This window comes from Tamandua tetradactyla, chromosome X (assembly GCF_023851605.1).
Source record: "Tamandua tetradactyla isolate mTamTet1 chromosome X, mTamTet1.pri, whole genome shotgun sequence".
In the NCBI taxonomy this organism is placed as follows: Eukaryota; Metazoa; Chordata; class Mammalia; order Pilosa; family Myrmecophagidae; genus Tamandua; species Tamandua tetradactyla.
Window position 1 is genome coordinate 129,033,968 of NC_135353.1, and position 13,183 is coordinate 129,047,150.

The following is a 13,183-nucleotide window of genomic DNA, read 5'->3' on the forward strand; positions in this document are numbered from 1 at the left end:
GGGACCATGTGCTGGTTTGAATCTGTTATGTATGCCAGAAAAGCCATTAAATATTGCTGGATGGAATCTTTTTCATTGTTTCCATGGAGATATGATCCACACAGTTGTGGGTGGTAACTTAAAAAAACTTTTTTGTCTTTTTTTTTTGTGGGTGGTAACTTTTGGTTAGATAGTTCCCATGGAAATGTGTCTCCACGCATTCAAGGTGGGGTTGCTTACTGGAGCCCTTTAGAGGAAACCATTTTGAAAAAAGCTTCAGAGCCACAAGAGCCAACACAATGGACAGAGCCCTAAGGAAACTGTCAGATTCCTGGAGAGAAGCTAGCAGACATCACCATGTGCCTTTCCAGCTGAGAAAGAAACCCGGAACATTATCGGCCTTCTTGAACCAAGGTATTTTTCCCTGGATGCTTTAACTTGGATATTTTCATATCCTTGCCTTAATTTGGACATTTTCACAGCCTTAGAACTGTAAACAGGCAACTTAATAAATTCCCCTTTTTAAAAAGCCATTCTAGTTCTGGTGTACTGAATTCTTACAAGCTAGAACGGAATGTTAAGGCTTAAAAGGTACAAGATTCCTCTTTGGAATGAAGGAAATGTTTTCATAATGAACGGTGATGATGTCAGAACAACATTGCCATTGCAATTAACAGCACTGAAATATATATCGGAATGTGATTGAAGTGAAATGTCAGATTGTATATATGGCAGCAATAACATTTTTTAAAAATTCATGGAACTACAATACAGTTTACCCTAAATCTAACTATGTACTATAGTACGATTATAAAAATGTGTTTTCATCAGTTGTAACAAATGCTCCACACCAATGCAAGGTATTGCATTGTGTATGGGTAACCTGTAGTACAAGCATGATTGTTCTGTAAACCTACAACTTCAGCAATAAATAATAATAAATAAAAAAAGAAAAGAAAATGGGATTACATCATACCAACTAGAATCACTGCTATTAAAAAATGGAAAATTGCAAGTGTTGGAGAGGATGTGGATAGGAACACTGATTTAGTGCTGGTGGGAATGGAAATGGTGCAGTGGTGGTGGAAAACAGTTTGGCAATTCCTCAAAAGCTAAATATAGAACTATTATGTGACCTGGCAATCCCATCATAGATGCATATCTATTTGGATATATTCCAAAAGAAATGAAAGCAGGGATTTGAACAGATATTTGCACACCAATGTTCACAGAGTCACTATTGACAATTGCCAAAAGATGGAAGCAACACAAAATGTCCATTTATAGGTGAATGGATAAACAAAATGTGGCATATACAATACAATGGAATATTATTCAGCATTAAAAAGGAATGATATTTGTGACAACATTGATGAGCCTTGAAACCATTATATTGAATGAACTGTCAGACACACAAAAAACAAATATTGTATGATCTCACTGATATGAAATAATAAGTATAAGGGTAGCCATAGAGTTTGAATCTAGAATATAAGTTAGCAGGGGACAAGGTAGGGATGAGGAATAGGAAGTTAAGGCTTAAAATGTACAGAGTTCCTAACTGGAATGATGGAAATGCTTTGGTAATGGATGGTGGTAATGGTAGCACAACCTTGTGAACATAATGAACATCACTGAAATAAATATCTGAGTGTGGTTAAAAAGGGAAATGTTAGGTTGTATATATGGAAATAGAATAAAATTTTTAAAAACTACATGGAACTGTACTACTAAAGCAGTGAACTCTATGTTAAATTATGTACTATAGTTAATAGTATAATTATAAAAATGTGTTATTAATTTTATCTAAAAAATAAGGCAATTTTTCAGTATCTGTCAAAATTAAAAGTGAATCTGCATGACCTAACAATTTCACTTCTGAGAATTTATCTTATAGATGTACTTGAACACATGAAAAATTAATATTCTTGCAGAATGTTTCTATGGTTAAGATATTGGAAACAACCCAATGTCTTTTAGTAGGGATTGTTGAATAAAGTGCATTCATCAATGAGTTGCCTTGCAATTATGACCTTCCCCCCCAAATTTATGCACCAATATGCAGTTGTATCAAAATGGAATACACATTCACTTGCACACATGTGCGTGCACATACATACAGGCACACATAATGTTTCTGTTTGGATAGCTAAGGTATTGGTGACACTTGCTGCCACCACAGTGGAAGGAAAGGGGTAGCTGAGAAAGAGTTGGGAGAAAGACATTTCATGGTCTTTCTTGAAAGTGGGTTTGCAAGGAGAGAAAGGATCCTGAAAGTATCTGGAAAGTGGGGATAATGCAGAAGGGGCAAAGTGGGGGAGGATGTTTTGTCCCATCTACCTACCTTGACTATTTACGTGGTGCATTTGTAAGAGAGTTGAAGGATCCAGGAGTTAAGTTTGGAGGAGATAAACCTAGGGTAGGTTTGATAGCTAATTGCTGACCTACCATAAAGAAATGTAGATTTGCTATTTTCTATTTTAAGGCATACAAGTACAACTAATTGGTGGGAGCTACAAGATGACAAAATGATGGTTCATTGTTAAGGATTTCTGTTCCTTAGAGTTCTAAAATGCAATTTCTTGAGTTAGAATGCAGAAGTTCCCAGAACAGGGTCTGTTCCAGGAAAAATTAGGCAATGTGCATTTTATAAAGAAAAAAACTTCAGTTGAGAGATTGAACTAAATTATCAATTCTCAATCTTTAGTCCACTCACAACAGATGACATCCACATGTGTAACACATTCCCAAAGGCATAAGCAAGTTTATGTGTAAATCCCTGGCAGTAATTTACCTCTTTCTTTTCCCCTAAAGAAAGCATTCAGAAGCTATAAGTCAAAGAGAATTGCATTATTCTGGGAATAACCTTGAATTACTTCCATTTAAAGATTTAGATATGAATGGTGATAGAGATATGGCAGACACAACTAGCACAAATGCACTTACAGTAAGAAAAAAACCTTCAGTGATTTCAATTAGTATTGGTAACAAGTTATCTATGAGAATAAATTATTAAACTTTAGGTGTGTTAACACCATAGTTTAAGAAAAAAAGTAAAAACTATCTATGGTCCTGCTACTCGATATGTAGTCCACAGACCAAGAGCACGAACCTCACCTGGCAACATGTCAGAAATGCAGAATCTCAGGTTCCACTCCACATCTGCTGAATCAGAAACTGCATTTTAATAATACACACAGATGGTAGGCACATTAAAGTTTAAGAAGCACTGGACTAGATATATTGACTTCCTTTCATCCCACAGATTTTGCAAATCTAGGTGAAAAGAGAGAATCAGACATGACATCAGCATCTACAATAAAACCTAACCTCTTATCGCTACTTGTCATGTCTCCAAAATTTAAAATGTTCTTTCATTTTCCAAGCATAGCCGTGCTACCAAAAGAGAAAAGCAATTATCTGGTCTAGGTTGTAACTCAACATTAGGTTGCCAACAGATTGTTTCCACACAAAACTCCAATTCATAATTCTTGCATCTGCTCTAACATTCAAGATTCTGGGCATCAGTTGCTACAGTTTTGAGTTTGTGTTTTCATCTTCATACCATCCTTACCCTCATGACTTTTGGCATATACCTAGAGATCTGTTGGGAAATTAAATGATAAAAATAAACTGGAACTGTAATTTGGAAAGTAAGAGTTCTTTGAATTTTTGCCATATACTGTCTGTTATGGATTGAATCGTATTCCTCACAAAGACATGTTCAAATCCTAACCACTGGTCCTGTGGATGTGAACTCATTTGCAAATAAGATGTTTGAACTTGTTACAAGTTAAGGTGAGGCAAAACTGAATCATGGTAGGCCTTAATCCAATATGACTGGAGCCCTAATAAGCAGAGAAAATTTGGGCACAGGAAGAGGAGGCAAAAGGGGAAGAGATGGCTATACGATTGAGGAGAGGTTGAGTTAGGAATTACTAGCAAGTCACCACTGGAATGTTAGACTTGCAAGGTATGTTCCTGCCGACACCTTGAATTTGGACTTCAAGCCTCCAAAATCATGAGACATTAAATTCCTGTAGTTTAAGCCAACTAGTCTGTGCTGTGTTTCAGCAAGAATCTGGCAAACTAAGACATTACCAGAAAAGATAATGGTGCTTTTAAGTATCCAATACAATATAGAAAATTTTAATACAGTATTTTATGTCTACAGAGGACACCCCGTTTCAATTTTGTAGCAATGTCATACTACACATGCATGTCATACTAATTATTTTCATCTTGCTGTTAGGAACTGATATGGAAATTACTTTCTCTACTACAGGTTCTTTGATGGACAGGCAATGAGAGGAACTTTTCTTTGTGAGAAAACTGGGTCACTAATGCAAGAAGTCTACCAAAAACTAATAAACCTCATAATATACTGAATCTCACCTCCCTCGTGTCTTTTTGCTTTTCTGTTTTTCTTTAAAGGAAAGTTATCAGGAATCTTTAAAAATGTTATAAACCAAAGCCTAAATTGGTAAACACGATTCCTCAATTTTTCTCTGGTTATTGTCTTCTCTATGGCCTTCATTGTTTTACTTTTTTAAAGCCAATGCATCTAAGTTTCTGTTTGATGTTCAGAGGGAAAGACATCATCTTAACAATAGTCATAAGGGTTCTAAGGGTCATTTCTCATGAGGTGATAACAGGCCCTGTCATACTCAGTACTTCCCCAGGAAAAAGGAAACTTAAAAAAAGACTTTATTTCTGAAAGATTTGGAAGTATAATGGCAGGGAGAAATGGGAAATGGAATAATTCAGAGCACAACTGACCCTAATAAGATGTAAACAAACAATAGAGACAGGGATATACTGCCTGAGCCACAAACAATAATCCATTTTGTTCTTTTTAAGTTCATATTTCTCAAAAATCCTGATTACAAAATACATCACTTTGAGTTCCACAGTGATCTAAAGTGACCATTTTACCCAGAGATGGGGGTTAATCTCTTCAAAGAGTAGTGTCTATCCACTGCATAAGAATTTTCTTTTAAGGCTAAGGCAACCATCATCTCCAAACAATGACTGGCTGTTGAATACACCTGTATTGATCCTTGCTATTTATCAATTAGAGCATTTATCTTCTATGTGCATAACCTTACATTAGGAGATACAGGGGAAACAAAGGACATTGGAAACATGATCACTTCATGTGAGGTACTTTCAGTCTTGTAGTCCTTGTGAAAACTAGGCCATGAGAACCACTGAGATTTGCTATTGGATGAAACATGCTTGGGGATAAATATGGCCAATAGGGGATCATTTATGAAGTGGGATTTCATGTGTGCCAAGAAAGTTGCATGCATAGAAGAATATATCCCGCATCTTCCATTAGGTGCCCAAAATCTTACTAACCCATGGTTATAGTAAGTATAGCTCTGTGCAATCTGTTACAATTAAAATCCCCTGGGGAAAAATATCACATTGAGCAGTATTAACATTATTAGGAATTCGTCAGCATCTTTTCTTCAATCAGTTCTTGAGGGGAAGAAGGTAAAATTATGATACTGAGCTTCTCAAGGACTCTGTAGGGCAAATTAAAGGAAAAAAGAAAAGGTGCAGAATCAAGGACCAAAATATACTTACCCTAAATTTCTACTGACTTGTGAAGTACTAGGAAGGGACAGTCGATGCCTGCCCCGCAATACCCAGAACAATGATTTCGTGGATCAGAAATGTTTTCAATGGGTCTGGGGAATATGAATTCAGACATCCATGGCCTCATAGAAGACCAACTGCGGATGTTTGATAATGCAGCAAAAATGAACACCTGCAACCACTAACAACAAACGATTCAAATCATATGCATCAGATAAGATTCAGCCACAGATAATGGGAAACATAATAGTAGAATATATCAAATAAGAGTTTCTCCTTCTCACTTAAAAGAAGTCTGGAGTTAGGGAGAAGAAATCTGGAACACATTGTTGTCAGGGACAAAGGCTCCTAAAGCTTGAACACATTGTTGTCAGGGACAAAGGCTCCTTTCATTCTGCCTGCCAAGCTAGCTCATGGATTACATTTTTTATGGTGCTTGAAAGTCCAAGATGACTATTGGTGCTCCAGCCATTATATCCATACTCCAGGCCAGCAGCAGGCAAATGCAGAGATGGTTAAGAGCATCCCTCCTGGCTGAGTTGCTTTCTGTAAGAACTCTTCTCACAAGTACCATATGGGACATTTACTGGCCAGAACTTGATCTTATGGTCACATCTAAATAGAAAAATCATTAGGACATGCAATAATCTATTCTTAGAGGCAGTATGCCAATCTATAAATAGGGATTCTGCTATATGGGGAGAGGATAATGGGAATAAATAAGCAGCTCCTGTATATTAAACTAAACAACACATATATGCAAATCCACGTTTTCAAGTGAGCAATTTTATAGCAAGCCTTTTATGTAGATTCTTTTCATACAGTTTCCTGTAGCAGAGGCAGCAACTATAACCATAACTATCACTCAAGCGCATCTTATAGATCATGGGGCTAAAAAGAATCCAGAGCATGTATTCTTAATCAACATATCAACACCTTATATTTACACAGTACTTCACAGTTCATGAATGCCTTTCTCATTTGCCTCATGCAACAGACATCAGAGGTAGGTAGTATTATTACTTTTTCCAGATGAACAAACTGAGTCTCAGGAACGTTATGATAGCTGTTCGAGGCAATTCAACTTGGACATGAACCCAAATTTCTACACAAGTTTTGTTATTGTTCCAGCCCATGACAGTGGACTATTTGCTGCTGGACTGTGGTAACTTTCAAGGAGGGTAACTGAGCTTCCCTACATGAGCAAGAACTCTCAGCCAAGAGAAAATTATTCTACTTTTTTTTTTTTTGCTTGGGCAGGCACCAGGAATCAAATTTTATCCTACTTTTGAAGAATAATTTTTCATGCAGCAAATCAATTGGAGGAAATGCCAGGGAACTTGTCCTGCCAACTCCTTTTATTTTTCTTTCTAGATGTGCAATCAGCTCAAATAGTCAATGTGAATTTTTAGTTAAACAAGGAGTAAGGGCCCTCTTCATGTCTATATTTATAAAAGCAGTAGCCATACAACAGCTGCAACATATTGCTGATTAATCCCAACAGTATTGATATTCATACACCACAGGTCACCTACACCAAACCTCTGCCTGGAGTCCCCTACTCTGGTTCTTCTCCTGTGATGGCATCTTTTCCCACCTTCGGGGCCTAGTTCAAAAGTTGACTCCTACATGGAGCCTTTCTGGTTCCCTCTCCCTCTCATATGTATGCTCCCTCTGCTTTCCAGAGGTAAAAAGTATTGTCTCCAGCTGTGGACCTGGACCTGCCTGACTCATCTGCTAGAATGGGAAGGGCCACACTCTACTCATCTCGTTCTCATTCTGGTCCCTGGGTCAGCAGCAGCAGCATTACCTGGAAATTTGTTAGCAATGCAGATTCTTGTCCTCTATCCCTAGATCTACTGAAGCAGAAACTCTGGGGGTAGGGCCCAATGATCTCTATTTTAACAAGCCCTCTAATGGATTCTGCCATATAGTGAATTTGAGAACCCCTCATTTACTCTCTTTGAATCTCTCCTTCCTGTCACCATGTCTGTTTAAACACAACCAACAGACAGGCATGACTAAGACAGACCTAAACTCCACTGCTGGGTGTACCTCTGTTTATTAGAGTTGAAATGTGTTAACCTTATTTACTGGGCTGGTTGTCAGAAAGGAAGAAGAGTCTGTCAGGTTACATCAGCCAGAATAAATTGCCAGTTGACACTCTTTGCATGTGGTAGTCACAAATACTGTAAATCATTGACTGACATTTGGTGACAGATTTCCTGCCCCACCTCCCTGCAGGCAACATCTTGTCAGTGAGTCATGAAGATGCTAATGATTTATTTACTGCATTTTCTAAGAAATCTGACAATTCTGAGTTACTTTTCTTTTTTGAGTGAAACATCATAAAAATTACTTTCAGCATTTCATTTACTTTTTCTAATACTCTCTCTTAGTGTTTTTAGAAAGATCTTTCTAAAAAATATAGATATACATAATAACAAGAAATTTTGGTTCCAGAAAAGAATAGATAATGCTTTGGGTTATATCTCTTGTGTGTTTTTGCCCCCAGCTATATTTGTACACATGGGAAATAATCCAGTCTGTAACGTCATCTCTAAAGGACTGCCTTAAGGCAGTTGGCAAAATTGAATTTTGCTGCTGTGGATCACATTATTGCTTTTCTAATTTGACTATGGTTCATCCAGAACTAGAAAACTTGGTCAGCTGGCCTGTCGATTCCTTGCCCAAAATCTTTCTCACTTGTACCTCAAGCTGAATTTAAACTTCATATTTTAAAAAAAATAGTAAAATTTTTTGTATTCATTATTATTATTTATTTATTTATTTTGCACCACATATTTTAACTTTCTATTCAGAGCATACAAGCTTTGACTTTTTAATTATTCTGAAAATGGTAGTTTGGCTGTTACTTTTCTTCTTTCAAAAGGCCAGTGCTGCTAGAGAATGGTGCAGCCCAAGGAGGCAGAGAAGAGAAGAGGATTCTTATCTAAGCTACTATAGATATTTGATTGAGTATCAGACACATGCTGGAATATATAACTCCTCCCACCGTTAAGGGTGTGTGTAGAAGATAGGAAAATGCCCTGGCATGGCAGTTCCCAGATGACATGGATTTTGCTCGTTATGCCATTTAACTCCTGTGTGACCCAAGGCAACTCACCATACCTCTCTGGTCTTGTCTTCTCATCTATGCTGTGAGGGTATTGGATGATACAACTTTTAAAATTTCCTTCTACCCAAATAAATATAATGTTTATATATAAAAAAATATATGTAGGAGCACATTCTATTTTATCAATAGCTCCTTCCCTGACCAAGCAGGATCAAGAACAAGAGGAAGAATGCTCTTTGATTTCCTTAGCCAAAAAGCATCTTAGTGTATGTTTAGGGAGCAGAAAGAACTCTTCTCTACTTACAACTTATTCAGTCAAACATTGCAAAGTATATTTTTGTATATCTTTGATATTGCTTTCTGCACGACTCCTGGCAAACATTCCCACTGATGAAATGTTTCTTTAGTTGAAATTCCAAAACTAGATTAGCCCCTTGGAAATCAGGGGAAAGTTGATGTTTATTACACAACATCAAAAATTCTTATATATATCCTCTTTCCTTTGTCATCTGCTCTCAACAATGTGGTTGTGTGAATCACTGCAATATAAAATATCCTCACCCCAATTCTCAAAACAAGTCACCCCTGCTTTATGTAATGACTCTTTCTTGCAGTGGTTCTTAAACTGGTCTTCTTCCTCAAATCCATGTGACCTCCAGGGCCTCCTATGAGATGCCAACCAGTGAGAATTCTGGATTCACCAATGTATTCATTAGGGTAACATAATATATACGTGTGTGTGTGTGTGTGTGTGTGGAGAGAGAGAGAGAGAGTAAAGAAAGAAAGAGAGATTTATTATAGATTTATTATGACCGTGGAAATTGACAAGTCTGAATTCGGTAAGCAGGCTCCAAGCTAGAAACTCTGATGAAGGTGAAAATTGAATTCCCTACGAGAAACTGGTTGACTAAAGAAAACGCAGAAATTCTTCTTTCTGCCTTCTGAAATCCTCAGTTCAGCTTTAAGACCTTCAACTACTTGGATGAGGAGACTCCCCCCATTGCTGAGGGCAATCTCTTTTGGTGATTGTAGATGTAATCAACCACAGATGCAATCAACTAACTAATGATGTAAATCCATCTTATGAAATATGCTCACAGTAGCAATCAGGCCATTGCTTGTTTGAACAAACAACTGGATACCATAACTTGGTCAAGTTGACACATGACACACACCTTTAATCACACAGACCAACTCTTGTTTTCTAGCTCCAATTTTATCTATTTTTATTCTACAGTTCTATGAAATATTTCATTCGGGGATAAAAAAGGTTTTCTGCTCAGAAATTAAAATAAAAAAATGGAAAGTCACTGCTTTTCTGAATCTCTCTCTGAATTGGTCCCTATTATTGAGATGGCCTTTTCAAAATACTTTTGCCTAGTTTCCTCAGTCTATTCACAAATATTTGGGTATTAACAATATACCAATGACTATATCAGGTGTCAGGGATTTGGAGATAAAATAATGATCTTTATTTTGGCCTGGCTTCCCCCTAGAAGGCAGAGCTGGAGAAAAAGATTTTCATTTGGGAATGTGATACCAGGGAGCAGGATAGCAGGATGGAGTTCGTGAAACAAAGGGAAAAAAACAATACGAGGTTGCACTAGCAAATTGGCCATCCACTTTTGATGCTCCAGTCTGCTGGGACCTACTGAAGCGCATTATAAAATGCATCTCCAAACTGCTCTATAAAAGGAGAAAAGGGGATGTGTTAGTGAAGGGGATTGTCATGAATGTTTTGTCTCTACATTTCCAGTTTACACACATGTAAGTGTAGAGTAGTTTATTTTTCAGTGTCAGAAGAACTCTGAGGCAGGAAGCAGGAGATGTGCAGAGTGGGCAGAGGCTATAGGAAATGATGCTGGTAGAAGCCTGCCTGAACTTTGTCACCCGAGTACTCATTAGAATAAAGTAGGGCACAGAGATTGCAAAACATGCACAGGAGGTGTCTGATGCAGTCACTCTTCTCCGAAGCTCATATTCAGGCAGGGAAACAAACAAAAAATGCTGACATTTATTGCAGTAAGTCATTTAATCCTTACTACAACCCCAGGGAACAGTGGTTTCATCATTTGTATGCTACAGATGAGAAATGAGCTTATGTAACTTCCTCAGTTCACTTTTCTAGTAGTAGATAGAGATGTGAAGTAAACTCAGGCCATTTGGTTCCAGGGCACATATTCTTAACCATTATCTATGTCATCTCAATAACTAAAAATAAATTAGAGCAGGGTTCACGGGTAGCTCAGTGTAGAATACCTGCCTTCCATGCAGGAGACCTGGGTTTGATTCCCGGACCATGCACCCCTCCCCACCAAAAAAAAATTAGGGCAGTGCAACGGTGGTTCAGTGGCAGAATTCTCACCTGCCATCCGGGAGACCCGAGTTTGATTCCTGGAGACTGCCCATGCAAAAAATAAATAAATGAATAAACAATAAATTTTGATTTATTTAATTCATGGACTAATAGTTCAGAATATTTTGTCATAAAAAGAAAGAAGAAAATACACATGGTCAAGTATATTGAAAAATTCTGGCCATTATTTTTCTTTCTACATTTTATCATATTTTTTTGCAAATTTCAAATGTATTTGCCTCAGAAAAATATTCTTTATTTTGAACTAGAGGTTTTGAAATTTAAAACAAAAAACTATTTACATCCCACATAACTAGGTATCCATTGAACAGATTTTGAGAAATATATCCAAAGGGAATAACAGAGTTAAACCAAGGTGCTGAAAGAGCACTTTATTTAGTGGGGGATACTCAGACTGTGGGTCAGAAAGGATTTCTTGAAAGAGATGCTGCTTGAATTGGATCTTGAAGGAAGAGGCAAAGAGGGAAGAGAATGCAACAACGTCCCAAGCAGGGAAGGCAACATCTTATTTGCTGCACTTTATCCCTCCTCCTTAATTGGGTCCCAGTTTTTCAAGGACCAAGACCCATCTGTTGTTCTTGCCAAAAACCATTTCTCCTTCATCAGAAAGTATACTATTTATTGTCTTTGTTTGAAAATTCAATAATGTACTTCAACTTCCTTTCTATGGTTGCATGTTTTCATTTTTTGATAACTTAAATATGTCTGTTTATGTCTCTGTACTTTCCATATTAAACTAAATTATATTTGATTCTTAATAGTTTTTTGCTTTGTTTTGTTTCGGTTTTTTTTTAGGTGCATGATGCAGGAATTGAACCCAGGTCTCCTGCATGGAAGGCGAGCATTCTACCACTAAACCACCCGTGCACCCAGGTTTTTAATAGTTTTGAGTAGTGTGATGGACAGAATTCAAATTTGTCCCCTATGGTCCCTGTTTCCTGGTATTCACATCCTTGTATAATCCCCTCCTCTTGAGTGGGGGCAGTGTCTGTGACTTGTTGTAATAAATATAATATGGAAAAGATGATGGGACGTCACTCCTGTGTTTGTTACATTATACAAGACACTATATTGCTAGCAGATTCACTTTAGGGACTCTTTTTAATGACGTTTTGAAGTAAGAAACTATGTTGAGTAAGCCATGTAGGAACAAACAAATGGCCTGCAGGAGCTAATGATGGCTTTAAGAGTTAAGGGTAGACTCCAGTTGAAAGCCAGCAGTAAGTCAGGGCTCTCAGTCCTCCAAATGCAAGAAAATGAATTCTTCCAGCGACCTGAATTAGCTTGGAAGCAGATTCTTCCCCAGCTAGGGCTCCATATGAAAACATAGCATGGCTGACAATCAAACAGCCTAGTGAGAGAGCCTAACTAAGCTATACTCAGGTCTTTTTTTTAAAGTTTTTTAATTGTATAATCTAAAATACATACAAAGAAAAGAAAGAAAGAAGCAATAGTTTTCAAAGCACTCTTCAACAAGTAGTTACAGGACAGATCCCAGAGTTTGTCATGGACTACCATATCATCCTCTCATATTTTTCCTTCTTGCTGCTCCAAAATATTGGAGGCTGGGAGGAATAAATATTTTTTTATCATCACAATCGACTTATTTTTCTATTTTGTGAAAAATAACATATATACAAAAAAGCAATAAATGTCAAAGCACAGTGCAATGCTCAGGCTTTTTGACTAATCAAAAAAAGTTTGTGGTAATTTATTAGGCAGCAAGGATAACTAATTCAAGCTACTATTATCTGACTATAGTCCAATAACAAACAGTAACTTTGATAAGAAGCAAATTACTCATCACAAAGAAATTGTCTAAATGGGTATTTTTAAGACTCTTGGTTGAGAGTGACAGAAGTTCCAATTCAAACTGGTCTCGGCATAAATGGCATTTATTTCCTTTTGCATATGGAAACATCATTTGAGCAATCAGATCCAGCTCTTGAAGGTGTGTAACTGATGCTGCATGGACTTAATCTCTGTCTCTTAACATTGCCTCTTGGTCAACTTCTCTTTCAGGTAGGTTCTCCCCCTTGCAGTGGCAAGAGGGATACCAACAGCTCCAGGCCACCATCAGGAGAAAGCAACATTCCAACTAGTGCTCTGGGATTGGTTCTATTGGGCTTCCCTGGGACATATGC